At 47.6% G+C, this 24368-nt stretch overlaps 1 protein-coding gene across 16 annotated transcripts in view; it reads left to right on the forward strand.

Moving 5' to 3' along the window:
* Nucleotides 1-24368, forward strand: part of FBRSL1 (fibrosin like 1) — a 416280-nt gene that overhangs the window by 108188 nt on the left and 283724 nt on the right. The gene's annotated exons all lie outside the window — the stretch shown is intronic.

Genomic DNA, 24368 nt, shown 5'->3' on the forward strand with positions numbered 1-24368 from the left:
CCAGGCAGCAGCAAAGGAGAGGCTCTGTGCTTAGCAGGCTGCTTAGTGCTTGCTGCTGCTCAGCATGGAGATCTGCTGGTGACTCAGTGCTCGTTCATCAGCTTGAAATGCACAAGGCACAGCAGCCATCATTTGTGAGCACCTTCCAGGTGTCCGTTAGCACAGTGCCGGATGGTGGCTGGTGGGAAGATTGGTGTATTTGAACCTCCAGCTCTTGTTCCAAGCTGAAAAGTATACTATGACAAAAGAACTATTTTCAGTTCTTCACGATGCAGTGAAGTGCACCTTCTGCTCCATGATACCAGTCCTGTAAGTGTAACAAACAACAGAAGATGGAATTCACCATATTATTGGAAGTAATTTCTTTCCAAAGGCTTTCGATATTTTAGGATCTGAAAGGATCAATAAGGTCCTGTATCACAACCCTCGGTGTAACCTCTCCACCCTTGCAGTCATTTGTGCTTACATCACAAGATGCTCCTTCAGAAGGGCTCAGTGCGTTTTACATTGGAAGCTCTGTGGGTCTTCTTACAGCCCCACTCTTCTAGTAGCTCATTGTTCTCATTATATTAGAACTTCTTCATTTTAATTTAAAGAAAAATAATGGAAATAATTTACAGCAAATGACTTCTGTCCATATGTTACTACTTCTCTGCTTGGAAACAGGTAGCAAATCATGTGATCAGGCATTTCTAGTAAAATGCTTGCCAGGTTTATTTTCTTTTTAACTCCCCAAAGTGGTACCAAATGTTTTGTTTTTATAATGGCCTCTGTATATATAGCTGAAATAGATCAGGTTTCTTGTTTGCTCTTGCTAGTAGTCAAGTGATTGGGTTTCAGTTCCTCCCTCTAGTTACAGGTGCAATGGCTTTGTGCACAAATACACAGTCTGTGCAAATTAAAATTACTTTTTATAGGGGTAAATAGATGCTCAGTCTTTCAGTGAAACTAAAACGTGCAACTGAGATCCTTTCTTGACATCAAAACCTGGAAGTGGTAAGCCTGCATTTCCCCAGAAAGCATCTGATACAAAATATTTAGAAGCAATAATGCTTTATGGTATTCTTAACTGCTTCTTAGACTGGGGTTGCGATACTGTACTTCATTAGTTCCTCTGCTTTCTGCCTTGTGAAGCTATTGTGTCAAGTGTTTTTATTTATTTATGTGAAGAAGCCCCCACCGTGTCTGTCACCCCTTGCAAAGTGCAGATAAAGCTAGCTGCTGATCAGTGCTTGTTCCTGGAGGAACCCTTCAGATTGTCACGTGGATGCAGCTGGGTGTGAGTGTGGAGACCAGGAGCCCTGCAGGAGGTCATTAGTTCTTGATTGCCTTCAAAATCTCTGCAGCGTGAAGGCCTGGCTTCAGTAAATGCTCTTCTGTGAAGGGTTAGGGTTGTTCCCTCCAGTCAAAGCTCACGCTGCAGCAAGTTCAGTGCAGCTTAGCTGTCTGTAGTGGATGTCTGGGGGCAAGGTCTTCCCGGAGTCTGGGTGAGCCAGCTCCTCACTGCTGCACGAGAGGAAAGGGCTGTTAGTATGGACAGCTTCTGCATGGAATACATAACTGAGGCTTGGTAGTCGTGGCCACTAGGGACGTTGTGATGCTGCCTTTCCTACCTCTGGGGCAGGAGGCTTTGGCACGCTGGCCAGGTTCCCGTTTCTGCAATTATATTCTGCAGCCTTAGTTGACCAAATATTTGGATGCTTTATATTTCTGCTCTGAGAAATGAGCACATTGCCATGGGTATGGCTGGCAGGTGTTTCTTCTGGCTAGTGTTGGGCTGCTGCGGGTGGAGAGAGCAGGCGTTGGCTGCCTCATCCGCTGGTCCCTGAATTCATCTCGCTTTCATCCGTGGCTTAACCTTTTCTTTGGTCTCCTGGTGGTTTAAGTGTCGAACCCCCAAAAGAACGAGAAGTTTGCACAAAGACTATAAAATAAAACCTGTGATGATTCACTCAATAATACACTGCACATATTTCAACAAGTCACACTTTGAATTCGTCTTTTGTTGCAAATGAAGCTTTTGGAAATAGCTCATATTTTGCTAGCTGATATTGTTGTGGAATCCAGACAAGTTTTCAGGCCTGTAAGGCTGCTGGAAGTAGCAGCAGCATCCAAGGTAGACAAACTAAGGTATTCTTAGTTCAAACTAATTATGCAAATGATATAGGGAACTTAAATGTATTTTAAATAACCACAGCTTCACACCTAGGATTCTGGCATTTCCTGCCAAACTGTCTAGACAAATTGGCTGTAATACAGTTTTCTGGAAGTTGGGGGTGATTTTTGCATCTCAGGGTTATTAAACATAGCTTTGTAACTAATTTGAAAAGCTTACTGTAATTAATGCTAATTATATTGAGACATTGCTTGGAAATTACTGATCAATTTGCAGCTTTCCTTATACTCTCATCACTTCTTTTCACAATTCAACAGAATTGTCATCCTTTCTGAGCAGCCTCTAATAAATCAAATTGGGCATTATAATTACAGCGCTCTGCTAATCCGTGTACAGAGGTGCAAAGTGGTAAGCTGCTTTGAGTGCCAGGTTGTCTGCTTTGTTTAGAAAATTAGATTAATACTTCACTCCTTCTGACAAAACATCCGGATTCCTGTTTGCTTCTGAATATTCGGTTCTCTGTACCTCAGGCTACAGAGAGAGAACTGCAGGAGCTGATCTGTCCTCCCAGCCTCCTGCTCAGCTGCACGTGGGAATCTCGTCCCCCTGTTCCTGCTCCAGCCAAGCGGAGGGAACAGAGGGAGTTCCAAATAGCTGTAGGTCTTTGGGGCAGATGTCAGGATTTGGGTCTGTTCTCATCCTCTTTGCTTGGAAAGGTGCTGACTGCAGCTGCTGCCATCTGACAGAAGGCAAGCAAACTGCTCGAGCTGCGAGGTGGGGTCATATTTTCTGGTGTTATGCTGAGTTGCTCTTCCAGTTTTCAGAGAGCCATCCTTTGACTTCGTGCATCTTTCACTGAGCCTTAGCTGTGCTGCGTTGCTCTCTTCAGTGTTGAGTTCATGTTTGGAGTCACTGATAGGTCTGCACATAGAACAGGGATTTCTCCCCAGGTTCAGGACCTGTAGGCATTTTGTGTGCTGCCTGAAAGTGGGCTGGTCTCCTTCTGAACAGAGTCAGTGCTGGTGGGGAGGAGTTGCTGATGGTTCAAGTGAGCTGTGGTTAGTCAGCCTGGGAGCCTCACTGCGTACTGAATGTGTTTAGATGTTAAATGTGGTTGGAATAACGCTCTGTTCTGCAAATAGTCATTTGTCATGAAGATGACTGTCTTACACCTCCTCCTTCCTTTTCTCACCCACTGTTTAGGTCACCCAGGATGAGAAGTGTCTCAAAGAAGCAGATGAGAACAGGGTTCTGTAGCACATATTTCATGCTTATAAATAGCTTGCTGGGCTGGGAGCATGGGAGGAAAGGGCACGGCAGCTAATGCTGTCACGTTACTTCGGAGGTGTGACATCTATGTGATGTCCTAGGGGAAGGGAAAGCAGAGCTAATTCCTGTGTCTCATTCACTCCCCAGCCTTCGTCATTCTGCTGACTGTTATTGATGATTAATGTGTCATGTTGGACTGGAACCACTAAATGACATTAAGGTGTTTGATTACCTACTTGCGTGCTTTTTCTGTGGTGCTTATCAGCTCGTTATCTGACATTCGTTGATGAATATAACACCCCCAGAAGAACATTGTGTCGGGTTAGTGCTAATTGGAGCTTAAGGCTTGGTGCCAGGTCGTGTTCCATCCCAGGTTCCATGTCCAGGTGAAAGCAGCCAATCTTTAAACCGTTTGAGTACCTTTGGCCCCGTATTGTGTGGTGGTGTGGAAGGGCTATGGGACTCTCTTCCCAAGTCAGAGAGAGGCAGTCTGGAACTTGCTGGGCTAACAGGATGATCCCATTGGCATCATGCTGCTTGTGTTGATGGGCAGTAGGAGCTTGTAGCTGCTTGATTTCTATTTGCATGTTTCCAGATGATGATAAACGGTAACTCTGGAATAATAACGTGTTTTTGAAAGCCTTGGTGGGCTGGAGGCAGTGTTTGTGGGAGTCTGGAGACCAAAAGATGCACTTCTCAGCCCAGGCTCAGCAGCCAGGTAGGAGGAGTCCAAACACAGCCTCTGGGTCTGGAGAGGTGGGGGTTCCTGTCCCTCACGGCTCAGCGCAGTGCTCAGAAGCTGAATGCCGTCTGAAAGGGTCTAAATATAACAGTGTCTTACTCTCTTACCTGAAGTGTCTCAAGCTGTTAAAAGCAACCAATTCTAGAGAGCTAACTGGGGGGGAAAAAACCTTGCCTTTCATGTGGGTTTGGGGGATTGGTTTTGTTTGTGCTTTTTTGGTGCTTGCATTTCCCCACTTTTGAATGCTGAAATTATACACACCGGTTTCTTTTTGTTTCTAATTGCTGTTACCCTTTTTGTTAGCAGGTATTATTTAAATGTTCTTTGAATCTAAACAACAAAGCGCAAGGGAAAAATAAAAAACAAAACAAAACACGTCCATTTTCTTTTAATCAGGAAAACGTTGCTTCATGCGTTGCTTGAAAGCGGCCTCCATTTCTACTTTCGTAAGCACGAGACTTTGCAGTTAGAGCATACAAGCTCTGAAGCAGTTAGCTTTAAGCGTGTTTGTGTTGGCTGGGAGGTTGGGCTGGTGGGGCTCTGCTTCAGCCTCCGCCGGGCGCAGAGCAGGCTGCACGCCGTGCTCAGCAGTGCCCCAGCACCTGCTGCACCCCCAGCACTCGGCTGACTTCAAAGCTCCTAATGAAGCTGCAGTGCCCGAGGCCTGCCCGGAGGGGGGGTCGGAGCAGGGCCCTGTTCCTGAGCAGGGCTGCAGGGCAGGCGCAGATGGCCTTCCCCTGCTCCTGTGCACTAATCTGCCCGCGCTGAGCCTGCACAGCTGCCCGGGAAACCGCTGGGGAGGCACTGCGCAAAGTACTGCAATGGCATACAGTGTTTAGTCATTAGGTTTGCTAATCCAGGGCCTAAAATCAGCCTCATTTCAGTCGATAGCAATCTGTTTGCACTGTCAGGAACTAATTTAAAAATCTGCTTTAAGTCCTGGTTAGGCACTTGGTGTTCTGTTTGCTGCATTGAAGTACAAGGGGAGCAGTGGGCATAGCACAACAGGGGCAGGAGGAAAATCCTCTGTAAATAAATAGAGGGTGGTTATGTCCCGAGTGAAACCCTGCTGTTAGCAAGAAGCACTGTTGTTTTGGCTAAATGTATCCAGGAATTCACAGCCATTCCTGAAGTCAATGCAAAGCCCACTTTGCTACAGGAGAGCCTGGTGGTGTTGGCTGAGCTCTTGGCTCAGTGGTCCTTCGAAGTGCCACATGGAGTGCAGAAATGTGTTGGTCAGAGCTGTGACGCAGGTACCTTGCTGATCACTGGGTTGCAGGCAGTCTTTGTGATGCACAGATCTCTGTAACACTGTTTCAGGTGCAGGGCAGTGCCACAGAACTCCTGAAAGCTGCACCTTTGCTTAAGCTCAAAAATCTGTATCGAAGCCCTACATAAATTGAGGAGATAACATTTATTGAAGGTGTGAGGGGAGATTCTACTGATTGTAGAACAAAACTGAAGTGTAACTTTCTGCCTACAGTTAGTTGGCTGAGAGTAACCTCAGGTAGGTCGTGTTGCTTAAATACAGCTCAGACTTTGGGCAGTATGAGGGGAAGCAAAGCCACCTGGCTCCTCTCGAAGCAGCTGTGAGTCTCTTTACAGTGGCTCCTTTGGAAAGGAAGAAATAAAAAGAAAATTTCATCACTAACAACTTGGGTGGCATCAGACTATAAAAAAGGTTGTTGGTGGTCATTGGTGACATTGTTGTAAAAGAAGAGCTAAATGGTTTGTAATTTAGAGAAGGGAATTTAATTAGATGAAGTAATTTACAAGAAGCTATAACCACTCGTATCTTTTCCTCTGTTGAATGTAATTGGCTGACACAATGCACAAAGTCCCCTTTCTTTATCTTTCTTCCCTCTTCTCAGTCTTTTTTGGTATGATGTATTTGCCATTGGGAAAGAGAGGGACCACCACTCAGAGTGCTGCAGTTGTATCTTGTGGTTGGAGCAGTGGAAAAGAGCAGAGGGGTCTTTGGTGCCCTGTCCATGGCTTGTCACGCTGAGTGAAGGAGCCCAGAGCTGGGAGCAGGCAGGAGGCTTCTCTGCTCTGTGCCTTTGTGTCATGGGTGGGCACGGCCCAGGCATCCCACGAGCTGTAGAGTCCTTGTGCTGGCTGTCACGGAGCTGCTGCGGAGGGGGCTCAGGCATGAGCAGCTGGAGCATCACGGCCTTTTTATGCGTTGTTTTTCTGGTTTGGGCAAGAAGCATCCAAAAAGTTATTCCATCGTGATTTAGCCACCGACCGCCTGACGTTTCAACTAGTTTGATGTGAGAGTTTGGCATCTGTTACCTACATGTATCCTGCATTCCTAGGCATACACCAACTGTCTGCAATAAAGCCCAGTCTCTGAGCAGCAGCGGGCAGGGGTTTGGGTCCTTGCTTTGTGATCATCCTGCGATTTTGGGGATGCTCAAATATGTGTGTGAGAACCAAGCACAGCCAATGCGGAATGTGCCCATGCTTGCTGTTGGCTGTGGTTCCAGTCGTGCAGGAGGCAGCATTACAACAGCCACAGCAGGGCTGCTTGGGGGCTGCTGGGCTGTGCTGTGGTGCTGGCCCAGTTCTCCCGGCCGGCCGCAGGGAGCTCGCGCCCCATCGGCAGCCTCAGGCAGCGTTACCGCATCCCTCAGCCTCTCTTTGCCGTGTGGGTTCTTAAGGAGCTCATTTTCATGCTTCTGCCTGCTGGGTGGTTTGCACGACTGCTGAGAATGTGCACAGCTTGAGCAAACACGCCTTTGGTTTGGAGACGTCGCTTAGGTAACATAAGTGCTTGCTCTTTTTTCCTTAGGCCTTCAAGCAAGGTTACTGGTAGCTGTTCAGGTCAATGGCATTGCAGTTATTTGGTGAAGTCAGTATGTGGAACCTGGGCTATTTTCTCCAGTACTGCATCTAAAAAATCAAAGAATTCAATAAAGCCAGCGGAGGTTTGTGATAGATGTAAAGCTCTCCCAAGCCTGCGGGATGAGGGGTCCCAAGGGGCACACAGGCATGTATGTGCTTTTTGAACTCAAGTGGAAGTGTGCCATGTCTGTAGGTTTTTTCAGGCATTAGCACTGTACATTGATTCTCAGTTTGTTTTTTTTTCCTGAAGTTGAGCCTTGAAATCAATTTATTAAAGAAAAAAAATACAGCAAGGAGAATATATCAACTTTTAGGAATTAGACAAATTATTACTGTTAAATGCAAAATTGTTTCCCTCCCAGCCCTGGTGGCTTCCTCTCTTTTCTGGTTCCTTGCGTTTGGAGTTGTTCAGGTTACAAAGCCAAGTATTACTTGGGTGGCTGCTGGATTCTGAGGGCTTGTGTTTAATGTTAGTTATGTAAATACATGCAGATCATTTAATTTAAAAACGAATCTTTTGGCTTCACATTTCCCTCCACATCTCACTGTCTTCCAGTAAAAGGCTTTGATTTAGGCACTAGGGAAAGGTGCACAGGCAAGATTCTTCCTTCGGCTGCTGCAAATCCAGTGCAAGTTAGCATTTAAGACAGTAATGGTTTTCATGTTGTGCTCTCTGATGTCTCCTACAGCATTTCATGCTCATTGTCATCCAATAGTAAGAACAAGGAAAAAGCTTTTCCAAGGGAAACCTTAACCACTGGAATAATGTTGATAAAGAATCCAAGGGCAGAGTAAGGGATGGAGCAGGGGCACAGTGCTGAGCCCCTTCTGGTGCTGCAGTGCGGCACCTCCTGGCAGATGGTGCTGGGTCTCAGCAAGCTCTTTCTGCTCCTTCTCGAAACTTCTGTGTGATTGTAGGACAGCATTTTGTGGCTCGACGTGGCATTATTGGCTGTAGTGTCAATCAGAGGTATCTTTTTGGAGTTTGTCCTTTAGCATGGGAGATGGCAGTGGTTCAGCTGGGCAGATGGGTCTGCTCTGAAGAGCGTTTGCAGCTTTAATTTAGGAGGAAAAAATGCTTTCTGAACATATTATACACTGACACTGCTTTGTTATGAGGTGAGTGAGGGTGGCGTGAAGGAACACAGCCATATTACAAATGTTACCTGAATTGAGTTTTTTAGCTTGTATCTCATTTGCATGTTACTTTTCTTCCAGGTGCATACTGCCAAAACCAATCGTGTAGAAGTAAAGAAGTTATTCTTTGCTTACATCACGGCAAATAATCCGTAAAACAGAGCATGGAGTCTGTATCCACAAAACCCAAACCCTGTTCCCAGCAGCTGAACCCAGCACTCCCCCAGCACGTGTCCTTGCTGAGGAATGACCTCTGCCAGTGGGCCGCGGTGGCCTGATGGCTGCGTGCCATTTCATGTTGCTTCCCCATTTCCATCTCTTGTTTCCTTGCGACTGCCTCATTTTGTTCATAAAGCAGCTCGTAATTGAGTGTTTGACAAAGAAGTGTTTACAAGCTGTGTTTCTTGTGCATAGCTGCCTAGCTGAGGGGAATAACAATTTGGGTCTGAATTTCAGCCCTTCTTTGTCAGTGCCATGCCATCGGCGGTGGCGGTGCCGTCTCTGCTTAAAGGGAAAGGAGGACTGAGGTTGTGTTGGGGTTTGATGTGGGCACGGGGGATGCATTTGTGCAAAGCAGCTCGTGACTGCTTCTGCTGGGCCACGCTCATCCCTTGTGCCGGCACTGGTTTTGGACACCACCAAGGTGTGCACTCATTTAAACGTGTGCCAACTTTGGGGTTTTTAGAATGGAGCCTGTGTGTTCACATGGGTCTTTAATCCAGTCAGGTGAAACAAAGTGACTGGGGCTCTGTTGGGGTTTGAGCCTTCTCTTCTCCAGCTGTTGTGTGACATAAGCTGTCCTCGTTGGTACGGCCGGAGTTCTGTCAGCATGGGTTGGAGCCTATGGTGTTATCACAACAAAAGCCTTGTTTAGCTGCCCCTCGGGAGGAGCAGGGCTGTGGGATCAAGCTTTGAGTTTGGGCTAAATTTTGAGTCAGTGCCAAAAACCATCTGCGAATGATGCCAGCTGGGCAGGGTGCGGAGGAACAGAAGCAGTGAAGTTATGCATGGGTAAGGAACAGCTCGGCCTTCATTTGGAGCCATTACAGCCACTTGCAAAGGGCACTCCGACTTCTGGGGCGATCTCTTAAAGGGGCCGCTTGCCCCGTGTTTGCAGGAGTTCCCAGCTTTCATCCCAGCTGCTGGTTGCACGATGGCAGAACCAGTGGGAGCACCTCAGAGTTGGCGTCGCTGCCTGTCAGTGCTGTGACTGCGGTGAGGTGCTGAATTGTTCGAGCCTTGGTTAAAGAACACCAAGCAGCACCCACAGCGTGAGTCTTTGGTTTGTCCCCAAACAAAACAGCTCTGCAGGTGTTCCATTAAGACATCTTTGCTGTCCCCTTGGCCTTATTCCGAACCATCTCTATGCAGCAAGTAGCTGGTTCAGACAGGGCATGCTTTTATATGTCCATACAAACGCCAGCTCTTCTGTTAGCCCTTTGCTGCCCAATGTTCCCCCCTGCTTACCTAGCTTGTGGAAAGCAGAGGGAGAAGAAAAATGTATTTGTGGTAGCTTTTTTCTTTTCTTTTACCCCATAACTTCCAGTGAAGCGAAGGAACAACCGATCCATCCCTGCCCCAGCCAGTCCATCCCAGCAGCACTGGGGCCTCCAGTAAATGGATCTGGGGACACGTGTGACCCTGTAGGGCTGCTCGTTAGAGGATATTGTTAGGGGCATGTGGCAGCAGATGTAATAAATAAAGAGTCCCAAAGAAAAAGGAGAAAAAAAAGTAGGTTGTGTGGTTTTTTTTGTTTTTTTTTTCCCTGTGTTCTTTAGTGGGAAGTGAAGTGTCTGACAGCCTTGGGCCGCCTCACATAGGTGTAAGCCTCAGGCAAAGCCACAGGCAGAAGGGTTGCAGAATAAGTTGTATGGGATCTTGACAAACACCTGGCTGTTATTGTTTATTGAAACTGAGAGCATTGGGAAGAATTGGGTTTACGAAAGGGATAACTCTTTTTCAGTTGGAAAATGAAAAAAAATAAAATAAAATAATAATAGGAGATGTCGAGAAAGGAGCAGTGCTGTAGCTCCTGGAGGCTTCTTGCGCGTTGTTTGCTCTGCCTTTAGCTGCAAGGGAAGCGTTCCAGCATGCTTGTTGTTCGGTCCCAAGCTGCCTGGGACAGCAGCTGCTGGGTGTCTGTGGGGCTTCTGTGCTGCAGGGCTGGGCTGGGGACTGAGGTCAGAACGCAGGGGAATGCGTGGAAGTTGGTTGGCCAAAGCCAGCTTTGAGAAAACGTACTCTGCTGTTCATAACTTGAAAGCACACAAAAAGAAACCCAACAAAAGTGTTCTGATAAGGAACTACCACCATGAGCATTCAGGCAGCTGAGAACCTAAATCCCAGAGATTTCTTGCTCCTTTGTCACGTAGGTATTTACGTAAATCCCAATAACCAGTCTTCCTTTGTCTCCATTTTTCTGTTTGGTGCCTCTTACAAGAGCAAATGGGTTCCTTTAACAGATTTCTGCAAGTAAATGTGCAAGCTTTTGCAAGATGTATGCTGTGCTCCACAAATGGGAAGCAGGACATAATTTCTAATCATTGGAGAGATTTCCTCATGTGGCATTGTCGGAGGGTTATGTATTTATTTTGGCAAGCTGTCTTTAACTCGCCTTGGTAATAACAGGAATTTCTACTGCTTCAACTGTATTCATTTCCAGAAGCAGAAAAGGGCAACTTTTTGCACTGTTGAGCAGCCCATGTGCTTTGCATCGATCAGGTATTTCCTGCAGTTTGAAGACCTATTGAGATGTATCTGCTAACATGGCTCAGTGTGGAAAGGTTTATTAGTCCTTAAATGAAACAGTCTGTTAATACAGATACACAAATGAGAGCCCTTAGTAAACTCCCTTATTGTTAAAGTAAGCTTTAACAATAGTTTGTGCTGAAGGAATTAGGATGTAGTCAATAAAATTCCATCTTCTCCTTATTTCTGAGGTAGAAAGAAGGTGTTTCCAATATTAATTATATATACTAAAAGAAAAAACTGGACATGATACAGCCTTCGCTATGAGAAGCTGGCCTTCATCTGGTACAACTCCATAAGGAACTAATTTCTGTTTGATAATTTTGTCTCTGAATTGAATAGGAATCTTAATCTCTAGCATAATGGTAGGTACTGCTGTGAGATCTTTGATTTTTTCCTCCTGTTTCCAGATTGTAATTTTAAGCCCTGTGTTCCTCTTTCTTCACAAAATAACTCAATCAGAGAGTGGAGGCTCAGCCCTATTCTCCTTCACAATGCTAATTGGTAGATTTGTTGAGGTTTGAAGGATGTATTCTGCCAAATGTGGCCGCTCTTGCTGGCAGGGACAAAAATCCCTTAGCAGTTTCCAAGACCTTGCGCTGGGGTCTGAGCATCCTCCAATAACTGAAGCCAGCAAACCTTGCAGAAAGCTCCGGCATCCGCTGGAGGTGATCTAACAGTGGCATTCAGCAGCGTGCCGTGGTGGGGCTAGGTGTGAGTGCTGAGGAAGTTCACAGTTCAAACCTAGGGAGGGATCCTGGCAGCTAACTCATCGGGTCTGTTTTCTAGCCTAAGCATTTTCTTAACGATAAAGCCTCCGGAGGTCTTCCAGGGGTGAAGAGCCAGTTAGAAATACTAAGCATATAATTTTGTGGCTTTCTGTCTTTAGTAGCTGGCTTCTCAGGAAGTAGATCTTCGGAAGATCTGCTTCTGTATGCCTGAGGAAGCACTCAGGTATCCATTGCTCTGAAGCAGCCCCTCGTGGCTGTGTAATGTCAGGCAGGAGATGTGCAGGAGGCCAAGTGCGGGGGGCTACAAAGGACTGCCATTGCTCTGGCTCACCAAGGAAGACATTTTCTGCAGCTCAGTGTGGAGTTACCCCTGTTCCCAGCAGCGGGGTTTGTCTCTGCTGCCTTTAGCTCAGCCCCATGCCTTCCCGTCCAGCAGAGCCTTGTCATCCCCAGATGTGAACACATGGGGAACCATCACCTCTCCCTCCCTGAGCGCAGGTGGGATGAGGCAGCAGGAGCTGAGCTGGTGGGCTCCAGCCATGGGGCCTCACACCCCAAAGATGTCCCCGAGCAGAGGAAAGCAGCCGCCTGCGGCAAGTTGTGCTGGCACGGCAGGCTTTGTTGAGTTGCATTCTGTTTTCTGAAACCAAGTGCAGAATATTCCAAATTCCTAAAATTCTGTCTGCCCAGCAAAATGAGAGGGAAGCGTAGCATTAATAACCATGTGAATAGTTGCTTAATTTAGCAACAAGTTATGAATATTCAGAGGCATGGGCTTTTGCAGAGTAGAGGAAGAGGAATGTAAGCCCCCGGGGCCGCTGCCGTGGGCTGCCAGCCCTGCCTGCGCTACCTGCGAGGGAAGCAGCGCAGGTGCACTCAGCCGTGCTGCGCTCTGGAGATGTTCCCTTCGAGCCGCTCATGTGGAAGTGGGACAGCCAGGCTTTGTGTGAATGCGAATGCGTGTGCATGTCTGTCAAGTTTACTCTCTCAGCTTAACCGTAATTCATTACATAAAGCCTGTTTGTCACACATGACTTTAAATATCCACAGGCCGGTCTCATCTAGTAGTTCTAATGTCCGTTTCCAAGCACGGCGAGGCAGGGGCTGCAGTTCACTGCGTGTCTCAGGGCACAGGCGGCTGTGCCTTGTGCTGGGGACCTTGCACCAGCCCAGCACCGGGCATCCCTGACCTGTCAGAGGCTGCACAGCCCCACTGCATCTGATACCAGGAGCTGCCTGTGTCCCTGTCTGCCGCTGATTTACGCTTTCATCCTCTGGTACACATAACTGCTGCTTGAATTAAGCTGTGACACATCTTCACTCCGATGTAAAATTATTTCCAGTTAGACCTTGCAAAGGGAATGTCGTTCCCTCCATAAACGCCGCTTCGGTTTAATCCTTTCCCACCTGGTAGTTCAGCACCAGTGACTCATAAATTACAATTATTGAGGTACCAATTCATCATGTCTCGACAGCGGTGTTGCTTGTTCCACTGCATTGACCGAAGCCCTTTGCTAGCCAGCTAATGGTCTGCGGTCCTACTCTTTCTTGTCCTGTAATGATGGGATCCCTTGTACCAATTTGAATCCTATTAGATAGCAATTAATTTATACCTACTCCAAACTGAGGCTGAGTCAAGTGCTCCTCAGTGTTGGGCTTACACACGGGTGTATCTGAAGGATAAAGTGCTGAGGGGAATCCTGCCCGAGCTGTCTGTTAAATCTGCTCCTCATCTTCCCCACCTCCCCTGACTGCAGTAATTAGCAAACCAAATTCTTTGCTTTGGGAGCACCAAAGCAAGCAAGTGGGGAGAAGATGTTTGAAAATGCTTGAAGCTTCAGATGTTTGAAGAACGATTACCAGGAAGCAGAACAGTTGCAGCAAGCTGGGGTTGTGGGAGAGGGATGTTTTGTGTTTAGATATCACTGACTTTTATTTATGCTACAGTGGGACGTTGTCCTGTGACAGGCAGGGGGCTGCTCTGCCTTGCAGTGAGCAGTGCAGTGCATGCAGGTCCTGCTGCAGGGCTCCTGCAGGAGCTGCTGGAGCTTGGCCTCACCACCCGGTGTGGGGCAGCAGGCAGGGTTAGTGCAGTGCTGGATCCATCCCTCATCCCCCCGTAGATATTTAAATATTTAAGTGTTGGCGTGACTGTGAAGCCATAGTTTTGATTTATGATTTAAGCTCACATTTCAGGGAAGAAAGGACTTGCCTGCACAGTCACTGTGTGGTTTCTGCTGGACAGATTGATCCTTAGAGGCAAACTAGATTAATTCTGGGAGGAGACGGATTTAGAATTTGCCCTTCTCTGTGGTTTCTATAAACTGAGGAATACTTCTGGGCTTTTTGTTGCTCTAGCAATTTTCTCTCTGTTGGACGATGACCCTTTCAGTAAGTGGTCATTCCTCATTGAATTTTTCTGTCTCAGAGCTTAAAAAACAGTTATTTTATTGACTACAGAATTCCCATATCATTGCTTGACCTCAGTGCCAGTTTTTCATTGGAGACTATACAGAGATTTCAGCTAAAGCCAAAAGAAGCCATTCACCTTTTTAAGCTTGCTTTTCCCTGGCTCGTAATCTCCATCTGAGTGAAATATAAAGTATTGCTTATCTCTTATCTCTGAAGCCTCAGTGAGCACTGGGCTGCGTGTGCTCTGTCTGACAGCTGCAGCGCTGCTCTGCTGCTCGGGAGCTTTACAGGTGGGAACTTGGAGGCAAAACAGGCGTATTGCTTGTACTTTGAAGGCGAAGGTGATACGTACTCTGTTTGTGCCAGACACGTACATGTAGAACATGTTTTGTATGAGCAAGAAGCTAATAGGTGTTGGTAGGGTGCTGTGTTTGCTCGCCCTTACAGGTCACTCCTTGTGAACTGTACTTGAGTGCTAAAACGAGTTCAAGCCTCTAAAAGCAGAGCGGGGTTGGGTTCTTGGGAGTCAGCCTGGGGCACGTGTCCAATCCTTGTTCTGGAAGAGCACTTTCCATGAGGAGAGGCATCCATGTTAGTTATACTTCCAGAATATTTTGTGTTTGCACATATGCTGTAAAGTTACCATCTTTCATTAACTTCTATTTGCTGTCCTACTACATTATAAGCCTCCTTGGCAGTAGTGCCTCCAGAAATGAGAATAGATAGAAACTCAATGCGAATTCAAACAAGAAAAAAGTACTACATATTATTTAGAATTAGCATTTGATGTCTCGCGGAATATTTGCTCCCATTTTTGTTGGCCTTTTTGCTGACAGTGTGCTGTGCTCTGGGGACAGAGCCTGGGAAACTCACTTGGGATTGTGTGTGAAGGAGGGAGGAAATCTGGCCTCATCCAAAGGAATTAAGAAAGTTTCTGTTAAGTGATGGCTTCAAAATTTAATTTTTCAAATTGAAATGACTTCGTATATAGACTTGAGGCAGGTGTTCCAAATGCCATGTGCCAAATGTCTCTTTCAAATTAAATTCATTTTGCTCTACTGCATAACAGAGCTGGTTTCAGTACATGGTAAAGGTGATGACCTCAAACAAGGCTTTTTCAAATTACTGAAAGTTGTTATTTGTGTGCAGTTGTGGCTTTGGGATCTGTCCACTGAAAACAAGTGGAGTTTTTTCCACCTTTATGGCCCCCTGTATCTGCACACTGACTCTGTGTGCTTCAGAAATGAGGGTGCCAGTAGGAAGGGTGGGCCCACCAAATCCAATGTGCTGCAAGGAAGTACAGCCTGATGTTTCCTTTTTTTCCTTACGGCCTCTGCTGAGCTAACGGATAAGAGGTGCACGAAGAAAATACGTGGCAGCTAAACTTGGTTTGTCTCCTTTTTTCTTTTCTTTCCCCTTAATGTATCTTCAAAGGATGTGGCCATCTCCTTTTGTTCCTGTGCAGCTTGACATGTCCAATTTCGCTCCTCACAGAAGTAATAGACTTGCATAGATCCATTTGTGCTCTTTTAAGAACCCTTATTTGAAAAACACATCTTGTAGATAGGCAATTTTTCAAGTACCCAGATTGCTGGGTACTTCTACAGCAAAGCACATCTTCTGAACATGCTACGTTATTCTAATGTTAATCACAACCATTTGCAAGTCAGCACAATTATGGTGCTGTAACACAAAACAGGAATTAGGCCCAGTATCTTCATTTTTAAGCAGTCATAAACTGTCTTAAAAGATAAACCAATGAATGACTTTGCTTTTGATGTGGAGACAAGAAACAGAAGTCATGTATGCTGGCTATTTGGTTACTAAACCTAACGTTGAGATTCACAATATTGCCCTGCAAATAGATCATGCTTCAGCATTGCATTCTTATGCTTGCCCCCTGGGTCAGTAGCTTTCAATGCCTTCAATTCCTGCAGTTAGGATGGCTGCTTAAAAATGTTTTTTTTAGAGGAGGAAAAATCTAGATTTTTCATCACATGACTCCAGGGGGTTGAATTTGAGAAAAATCTTCTAAATATCAGAAGACTGCCAACTCTCTTGAGTTAATGAATGTGTTCTCCCACCACAATAGTTGTGCTTCATTTTGCATTATAATGTTGTCTAACAGCAAGTGGCACTTCTGATTCCTTTGTAATTTTCAAGCAAAATGCTGTTTGCAAAATAAACGTGCTGAGAGTTTCCTAAAGCAAATGTCATCAGCAAAAGGGAACTGTGTAGCTCCGTCCGTTTTTGGTGGCTTGGAAATGGGTAGGTTCCCTTAATAGCCACCACACAGATGGGAGCCCTAACTTGTTTCTCCTTCCCTAAGTGTGAGCAGGCTGCAGCTGTGCTGTCCCACATATTGTTGTGTGGCAGAGAATGAAGCAAAGCCTCTTCCCACTTGTGCTGCCCCGCAGAGCGGCTGGCAGAGCCACAGCAGCATCACTGCGTGCCGGTGGGACGGCTGGGGCTGCCAGCGCAGGCTGAGCAGTGACAGGGCAGCAGGGCAGGCTGCGTGAAGGGAGGAGAACCTTTCCTTTGGTCTCAGCCCTCCTGAGAGGCGTGCTGCTACACACATAAGGGTCGCTTGAACCCTATTGCTGTGACTGCCATATGCACCTGTATGTGCAAGTGGGCACCATTTCAGCCAGAAATTTGTGTAGGTGTAGCATGAAGTTACAGTGGAGCAGCTTAAATGGGATAGGATCACGGCTTTTAGGCCAAGATGGAATTTCTTGCTCAGAGAAACTTTGACAATTCAAGAGCGAGTGTCATTAATGAGTGTGCCTGTTCTCACCTCTTCATGTGTGCTGAGCTTTATCTGCTCTGTGTTCACAACATATTTCCATGGCTTAGATAAACCCCTCAGTGCAGCACAAACTGTTGGTAGTAACCAACTTGCACACAATTCAACTTTTGTCACTGATTTCCTAGATTTCTGCAAAAAAGTTGAGGATTATTTTTGTATTGTTATGGATGGGAAAACTGAAGGTGGGCTCATAATAAACACTGATTAATTGCAGGCATTCAGCAAGGTAGGGAGGGTTAGAAACAGAGCCCAGCTCTGTGCTGTTCTGCTTCCCTAACTGAGGGGATGCGTCTCTCCGCTGCTATTGAAGCCTGCATTACAATTTGGAGGTAACTTTTGAGAGGGGGACCACAGCAGAGCAGTCAGCCACACAGCAGTATCTGAGTTTGTTCCTACACGTTGGTGATAACTGCTGGTAGTTAGATAGCACGGCAGGAAAACTGCAGGTAAACGTTGGTTCGTGGTTTTAAGGGTATCTGCTGTGGGAGTGGGAGAGGTACTGAAGTTGTGTGTAGGAGGGATAGTAAGGAGCCAGCTTGTCAGGGTGTAAGTTCCTGCCAGAATGCAAAGAACACCCGGTGGAGGCTCGTGCTGTGGTTCGGTTCCCATGGTGCGCTGGTGGGACAGCAGAGATGATGCAAACCTCGTGCTGAGGTTGTGTGATGGAGAGGAACTAGAAAGGAAACCACAAAGGCTGCTCTCACTGCAGATGGGAGCAATAGCAGCAGTGAATATTCATGTCTCGAAGGCCGCAGCCATAGGTGTGCGGAGGGGCTCTGTCTGCTGGTCAGGGCACTGGAGGAGCCATGCTGGTGGTAAAGCTGATCCAAAACACGAGTCGTGTTACAGATTTGCATGCAATCCACCAAACTTTCTTGGGATATAACTTGCAGAAAGAAAGGGGAACCAGTGCATAAAACAAAACAGCAAAGCCCCAAACACAAAACTAGCAGCTGTCCGTAAACCTTGTGCTTATATTTTAGACTTTGCTGTGTTGTAGGGTACATCACCAGCACGTCCCTCCTGGAGAGAGCAAACAGCTCAGGCACTCTGTAAGTACTGTCTGCCATTGGCACGCAGTTGCTTCATAATATCTGTTGGTGACTTAACTAAATATTTATGGTCCAAGCCACAAGCCGACCAAGCCAGTCAGGCCTCGTCTGGAAGAGCTGAAAATACAACAGCATGAGTAAGTGCCATTTGAGAGTATCAAAGAGCTATAATAATGTGGATAGCATTACATTAGAAAACCAAGGTGGGAGGATTACATGAAAGCAAAACACGCAGACAGGCCCCAAGGGGAGACCATCTACCACAAAGGATAATTTCCTACGGGATTCAGACCCAAGAGCACATTCCTCTGAGGCTGCTTTAAAGCATCCAGGCAAGACATCTAAAGAGAGAGAAAAATTCATAATGCTTTCTTAAAACAACAGTGTAGCTGGAGCAGATGCAGCGGTGCCTGGTCTGCAGCTCTATCTGGACTCCTACATGTTTTCCTCCCTGTGATCTCTTTCTCAGCCTAAGAAGTCTTTTTTTTTTTTTCTTTTTCTCCTGGGACAGAAGGAGGGAAATGTCTTTTATCTGTGCTTTGGTTTTGCGGTATAGCAATGCTGCAGTCACATCCAGGCTGCTCCCTGGGAATTGCTTGGACTGGACAGGATACAGTGTGACCGTGTTATTACAGCTTTTGCCACAACACTGGAAGACTTGTGCAAGGGCGCTTGCTGCTTAATTCTGGTAGTTGACAGACCCAAATGCAAAACCAATATTTTGATCTTCCTCTTTTTTTTTCCCCCCAAGTTAGCTGTCTTGGAAAAGTGTTGTTTTCAGCCCTTTCCCCCAGACACCCTTCGGAGCAGCTGAATCCCACGCAGAGCTGTGTATGTGCCTGTACACGCAGCGTGAGTGTGTGAGCACACAGCCTTGGACGTGGCAGGTTCAGACTCCTGGTAGAGCCCCGGGTGTCTACGTATGGCAGGAAGGGAAGGATTTTCTCCATTTCCCTCTTGGTTGACAGTGGAAATACAGTGGGAAGGTGAAATGTGTAGGTGTTGAGTGGGGTGGGAGTGGGAGTGGGCATAGACAGGTGTGCATGCAGCATGTGAGTTTGGCAGGACGCAGCAGGGTTTGTGTGCGTGGGTTTCTGCATAGAGAAAAGCTGCACTGCAGTCTGCCAGCACAGCCTCAGGCCTCTGGGAACACAAAGGCCTTGGTCATAGGGAATGTGTTGTGCAGAGAGCGACAGCGTTTTAAAAAAAAAGAAAGTCTGGTCCCTGTGTGTGACAGCAAAATATTCAGAGAAATGTGCACTCATTATGCAGCAGGCATCCTGAAGCAAGGCACTGGCACCTTTATAATACAGAAAGTGAAGCAAGATGTTTGGAGGAGACAGATAGACAGCTGGTTTGTGCCCAGCTCGCTCTTGTACGTAATCCATCACTGCCAGCCCTGCATGCTGGCGGCAGCTCGTGGTGCTGCCTTCCTGGCACTGCCCAGCTGCAGCTGTGGGCGGCTGAGGGCTGAGCAGGGCTGAGCAGGGCTGGGGAGGTCCCCTGGTTGGGGAGGCACAGGGCAGGCAGGGCAGACATGCAGGAGGGGGAAGCCGGGTGCATTTCCCTGGCGGTGAGTTGGCAGCAGCGTGCTGGGAAACCTGTGCTGGCAGGGAGGTGAAAGCTGGAAGGCTGGCTTGGGGCAGGACATTGTGTTAAAAGCTCTGCTCAGAACTGTCTGCCGGTTCTTGCGCCGAGTCTGTGTGCTGGTTTGTGGGGGGGTGCTGGTTTGTTCTGGTTTTAATTCCAGAAGCCTACAGTGCAATAAAAGTCCCCTCTGACAGTAGAGCAGATGTTGGCAGGCCCTGCTGTCCCCTGGTAGGGAGGGAAGAGCAGTTTCTGGGGCCATGCGTTCTGCATGAAAACACAGCTTTTGCCATGAGTCTGTAGTTTCCGTGAGGCCACAGCTGAAGAACAGCAGGTAGATTTTCAGTCCGCTGCTGGGTGGGTGCACCTGAATGTGGCTCTGAGGGCTCTCAGGGTGGGTTTGTTTTCATGCAGGCCGTTGTCACTGCGCTTCAGAGCGCGCTGAGCTCGGCAGGATGGTGCCTGTTGATTTAGTGGATTTGGAATCAGGCCAAGCATCACTTCAGTGCAGATTTCATGTATTTTCCTTAAAATCACAGCTATTGCAATGTATGGTCAGGCTTGCTAGCAGCCAACAGGGAAATATCCCCTTTTCCCCATATTCTTTAACGATTTTCGAGCTGGTGCTTATCTGGGGCTTCAAACAGGATAGGTTTGATCACATAGTGCTAACTTCAAGTATCTGGTATCAAAAGATACAGCTTTTGTAAAATATTAGCAAAGATGTTACAAAATCATGTAATTAAAACCCCATTACAAGCCATGAAAGCAAAGCAGAGAAGCACAGCAAGGGCTGTGTGATTCTGTGACCTAATCCCACCTTCTTGACTTTTAGAGCCTGACCTAACTCAGTGCACGCACTGCGCTGCAGAGCTCCCCTGCCTGCCTTGCAGCAGGTGGGTGAGGCACTCAGGGAATTACTGTGTGCTGGCCAAGCTGTGTTGACTTCAGTACAACTACTGAAGAATTTGGGGCACACTTGATTCCAAAGCTGCAATCTCTGCTATGTGGGGCTTGATTTTTTTTTTCCCCATAACTCTTCTTCCCGAGGTGCTATTACACAAATGTTGCACAATCCCAGTCAGCGTCAGTGATTTTTGTGCATGCTGTTTAAGCGTGTTTATGGCAGCTTCTCCTGGTCTGAGAGGAAGGTTGGTAACAACACATCCTGGTAAAAATTTGACACAAACAAGCAATTCTGCAAGAAGTCTTGCTCAAAAGACACAGTGGGGAAAAAAAAAAAAAGAAAGAAAAAAAAAGAAAGGCCACAATATAGTGTCTTTTCCTTTGACAGTAATTGTTTTGCTCTTTGTATTATCTTACACAACACAACCACACCACCCGCTGCTACAGCTTTTGGAAAAAACAGAACTGTGCATCCATGAGCCAAGAGGAACCAGGATGATTCCAAACGATACAATTTGTAGAGGAAATGACTTGTTCTGTTGGGCTGTGTGATTCCAAATGATGTGCTTCTCAGGGCCTGCAGCGTGCCGGGCTCGAGCCGCTGGAGATGCCTGGTACCAGTGGGTGTCCCCAGGCTGCAGGGACAGATGACGTGGCAGCTGGGCTCTGGGGTTGGCCTGCAGGCCGGTGCTCTGCTAGATATGGATGTGGGATGTCCAGAGGGGACATGGGAACAGCTCTACCTGCACCTGTCCTTGCCCTGAAGTGTGCTGCCTGGCTGGCAGTTACAGGGACCAACATCCCCATGTGTGCAAACGGAGGTATGGCAAAACCGCAGTGCTTGGGCTCCCCAGTGTCTAACTCAAGGGCAGATGTGTGAATGATTTGGTTTAGACACCCTTTGCGTTATTTTTATTTTAGCACTTAAAAGCACCTCGGTTCCCAGGGCTTTGGCTGGAAAGCTCTTCCCCACACGCACTTATCACACTTCCTCCCTCCTTCTCACCTTGCATCCACTGCGACACGACAGCGTCACCTTCATGCCTGCACAGCAGTTGATGCTGGCAGCCCTGCGCTGCTGCAGGTGGGCTCCCCGTGGGCTGGGCTCCCCGTGGGCTGGGCTGCTGATGGCCTCACAAGGAGACATGCTGTAACCCAGCTGGCACTGTATTTCCTTTCCGCTCTGAATGCTACCCTCATGTTTCTGTTGGAAGAGGTTTTTGGGTTCTGAGGGTAATGGATGTTAGCAGATCGCTGGGACTGAAAATAAAAATCAGGAAGCAACGCAGGTGAGGTACGCTGCAAGCTCAGCTTGTGCTTCATGGCTCTATTTCTAATAAGGGGGAAAAAAAAAAGTGACATCAGCTCTGCTGCAGGCATGAATTAAAGATGAGAACTTAATAAAAGTCGTTGGAGGGGAGAAGCGGGAAGGCAAGGAGAGCCGGAGCGGCGGCGTCTCTATTTTTAAGCAGACAGCACCACCTCTGCTCCGGCGCTGGAGCTGGCGGCGCCGTGCGGGGCGCAGCGCCCTCTGCCGGAGCGCGGCGTGCGGGGCTGAGCGGAGCTGCGCGCGGCTGTGGCGTTCGGCCGCCGCTCCGCGCGTTTGCCGTGTTGGCGCACGGAAGGTAAGAATCCGGGTGTGAGCAGGGTGTGCGTAACGTCGTGCTCGGCTGGAAAGAAGTGGTAACGAGGGGCCGGGGTGGGAAGGAGCCTGCGGGAGCCGCGATTTAACCGGTCGGTGTCAGGGAAGCAGAGCCGCCCTGTCCTTGCTGTGACCCGGGCTGGGTCGGGTTGCGCTCAAAGCGCCGGTGGGAAAACTTCTCACAGAGCAGGAAAATCCAAATAAGCGCGTCAGCTCAAGTGTGCACGGCTTCGGCTGCGTGCTTATCTGCTCCGTGCGTCTTCAGCAATTGCAATGACAAGGGCTGCTTACCTAATTAAAATAACGTATCTGCACAGCTGGAGCAAAAAGGAGTTTGATGTGCCTTGTTGGCTGTCATCGTAAGAGAGCTTTAAAGGCCAAATAGGCAGATACAAGAGTTGTGGAAGTCAGAGGGAATGGATAACTGAACTGAAGAAATCAGCCAGTGCCACGTGCTGCGTGTGCCCTGTGGGAGTGGAAGTACTGGTGCTGTGTAGCAGCAAGGAGCAGTATCAATGGATCCTGAAGGAAAAACTGGCAGGACGGGAGGGAAATAATCCTTGTGACTGCGAAATAAGCCTGAAATCCCAAAGGAGCCATCGAGCTGGTAGCCTGGGCTCTGCTGTGCCGGCACTGCTTGGCTTGGGCAGGCACTTCTTCCTCTAATTGTCCTCGAGATCCCTTTGCTTGTTCTGCTTGCACTCATGGGTGGGAAGGCAGTTTTAGTTAAGGTGGAACAAATATTTGTTCTCTTTGAGCCCTCGCCACAGCTCTGCTGTGCAGGAAGGTGGTGGTTTCAGTTAGAAGCGCGTCCTGCAAACATGGTGCTTTTATGACTTGCGCCTCCTGGGCTGTGGTTTGGGTAGGAATTAATCTAAAATCTCAGAGGTGAAGTTTACCAAAAGCGGTAAGTTTTGGCTGTCTAAAGTTATGAATTATTCATTTCTTTTTCCCAGGGCTGTGAAACCACCCAACCTCCTGCCCTGCGCTCTGAGCACATTTCTTGGTAAATCTGGCTGTCATTTCAGGAGTGCAGCAATCCTTGGACCTGTCTTCAGATGTGATTTTGAACAAACTGCAGAGCTCAATCACATCCTCTGCAGTTTCTGTGAGTTTAGACACAGGGTTTTGGTACCTAATTCAGATAATCAAGTGAATTGACAGGGGCATCCCTACCTGCTCCTATTTACTATAGGAAACGGTAGGCCTGTGTGATGGGAAAAGAATGGTCAGTGCAGAGAGCTGTTACCCCTGAAATCTAACGATGGTTAACTGTTGAATTGACTGTTAGGGTGCTTGGCAGGGTGGCAGGGTGGGTTTGGGTATGGCACTGGTCACATTTTCATCCTACATATGCTCTTGGAGGCTTCTTGGTGTGTCATCGGTGCAATATTCATAGTGGTCTGGGACTGCTTGTATTAAGGCATAATGCTTTCAGTTTTAGGTCCAGAAATTTACCAGGTGCCCTTCTGGTCGTTGTAGGGATAGAGAAAAGTGCTGCAAACAAAGCGCAGATTGAGATGTCGTGAATGCAGGATTTCTGTAACTGCCTTCCTTTTGAAGTGGGCAGGTGAAATGATATTTTTTGGAGCTGCCTTTTAATCCTTGCTGCTTTCTTCCTGCCTTGCCATCCAAGCACGCTTTCCTGAGGGCTTTTATTTCTGACATAGGACTTAGAGATTCAAGTCAAACTGGTATAATTCCAGCCCTTTCAGGTAGCAAAGATGAATCAGAGAAGTAAGATGAAAAACGAAACCGAGGAGACCTGTTCCGTAATAACACGAGGTTTATTTCTTAGTAATGTTTGGTGCATTGGGCAGGCAGGGTGCTGAGAACGTCAGAGGGATGGGATGCTTTGTCCAGAGCCAGGATACAGCAGCGCTGCAAGGTAGCACATGCTGGGACCTGCTGTGCTGGGACGGCGTGCTGGGGTGCTGTGTGTGCAGCGGGGGGGGCGCAGCACTGCGGGCAGCACTGCCACAGCAGCTGGGCAGGGAGCAGAGCAGCGGTTGGGCTGGAGCTGCTGGTGTGGGCAGGGCTTCTGCTGGCAGTGGTGGCACCCAGGTGGAGGCCGGCACCCCGTGGTGGAACGTGGGATCTAAAGGTTTTTAACAAATGGGTTTGGTTGCTGCAGATTTCTCATGTGGAAAAGCAGTGCGTTGCTTTCTTAACACCTTAGTGAAAGGGGATGCGTTTCAGGGGATTGAGCCATTAGCTCCGAGGATGTGGTTAGTTGACAAATCAAAGGAAACCCAGCTGAGAGAGCTGACTTGCAATCTCAGCACGGCTCTGAAACGTGAAGCAAGATCTGTGAAATGACTCCTCTTGTTAATTTGCTTTATTAGCAAGACGGGGACTGTCCATGATGCA

Source organism: Centrocercus urophasianus, unplaced genomic scaffold (assembly GCF_019232065.1).
Source record: "Centrocercus urophasianus isolate 14NV4802_14NV808 unplaced genomic scaffold, USGS_Curo_1.0 seq_30, whole genome shotgun sequence".
In the NCBI taxonomy this organism is placed as follows: domain Eukaryota; kingdom Metazoa; phylum Chordata; class Aves; order Galliformes; family Phasianidae; genus Centrocercus; species Centrocercus urophasianus.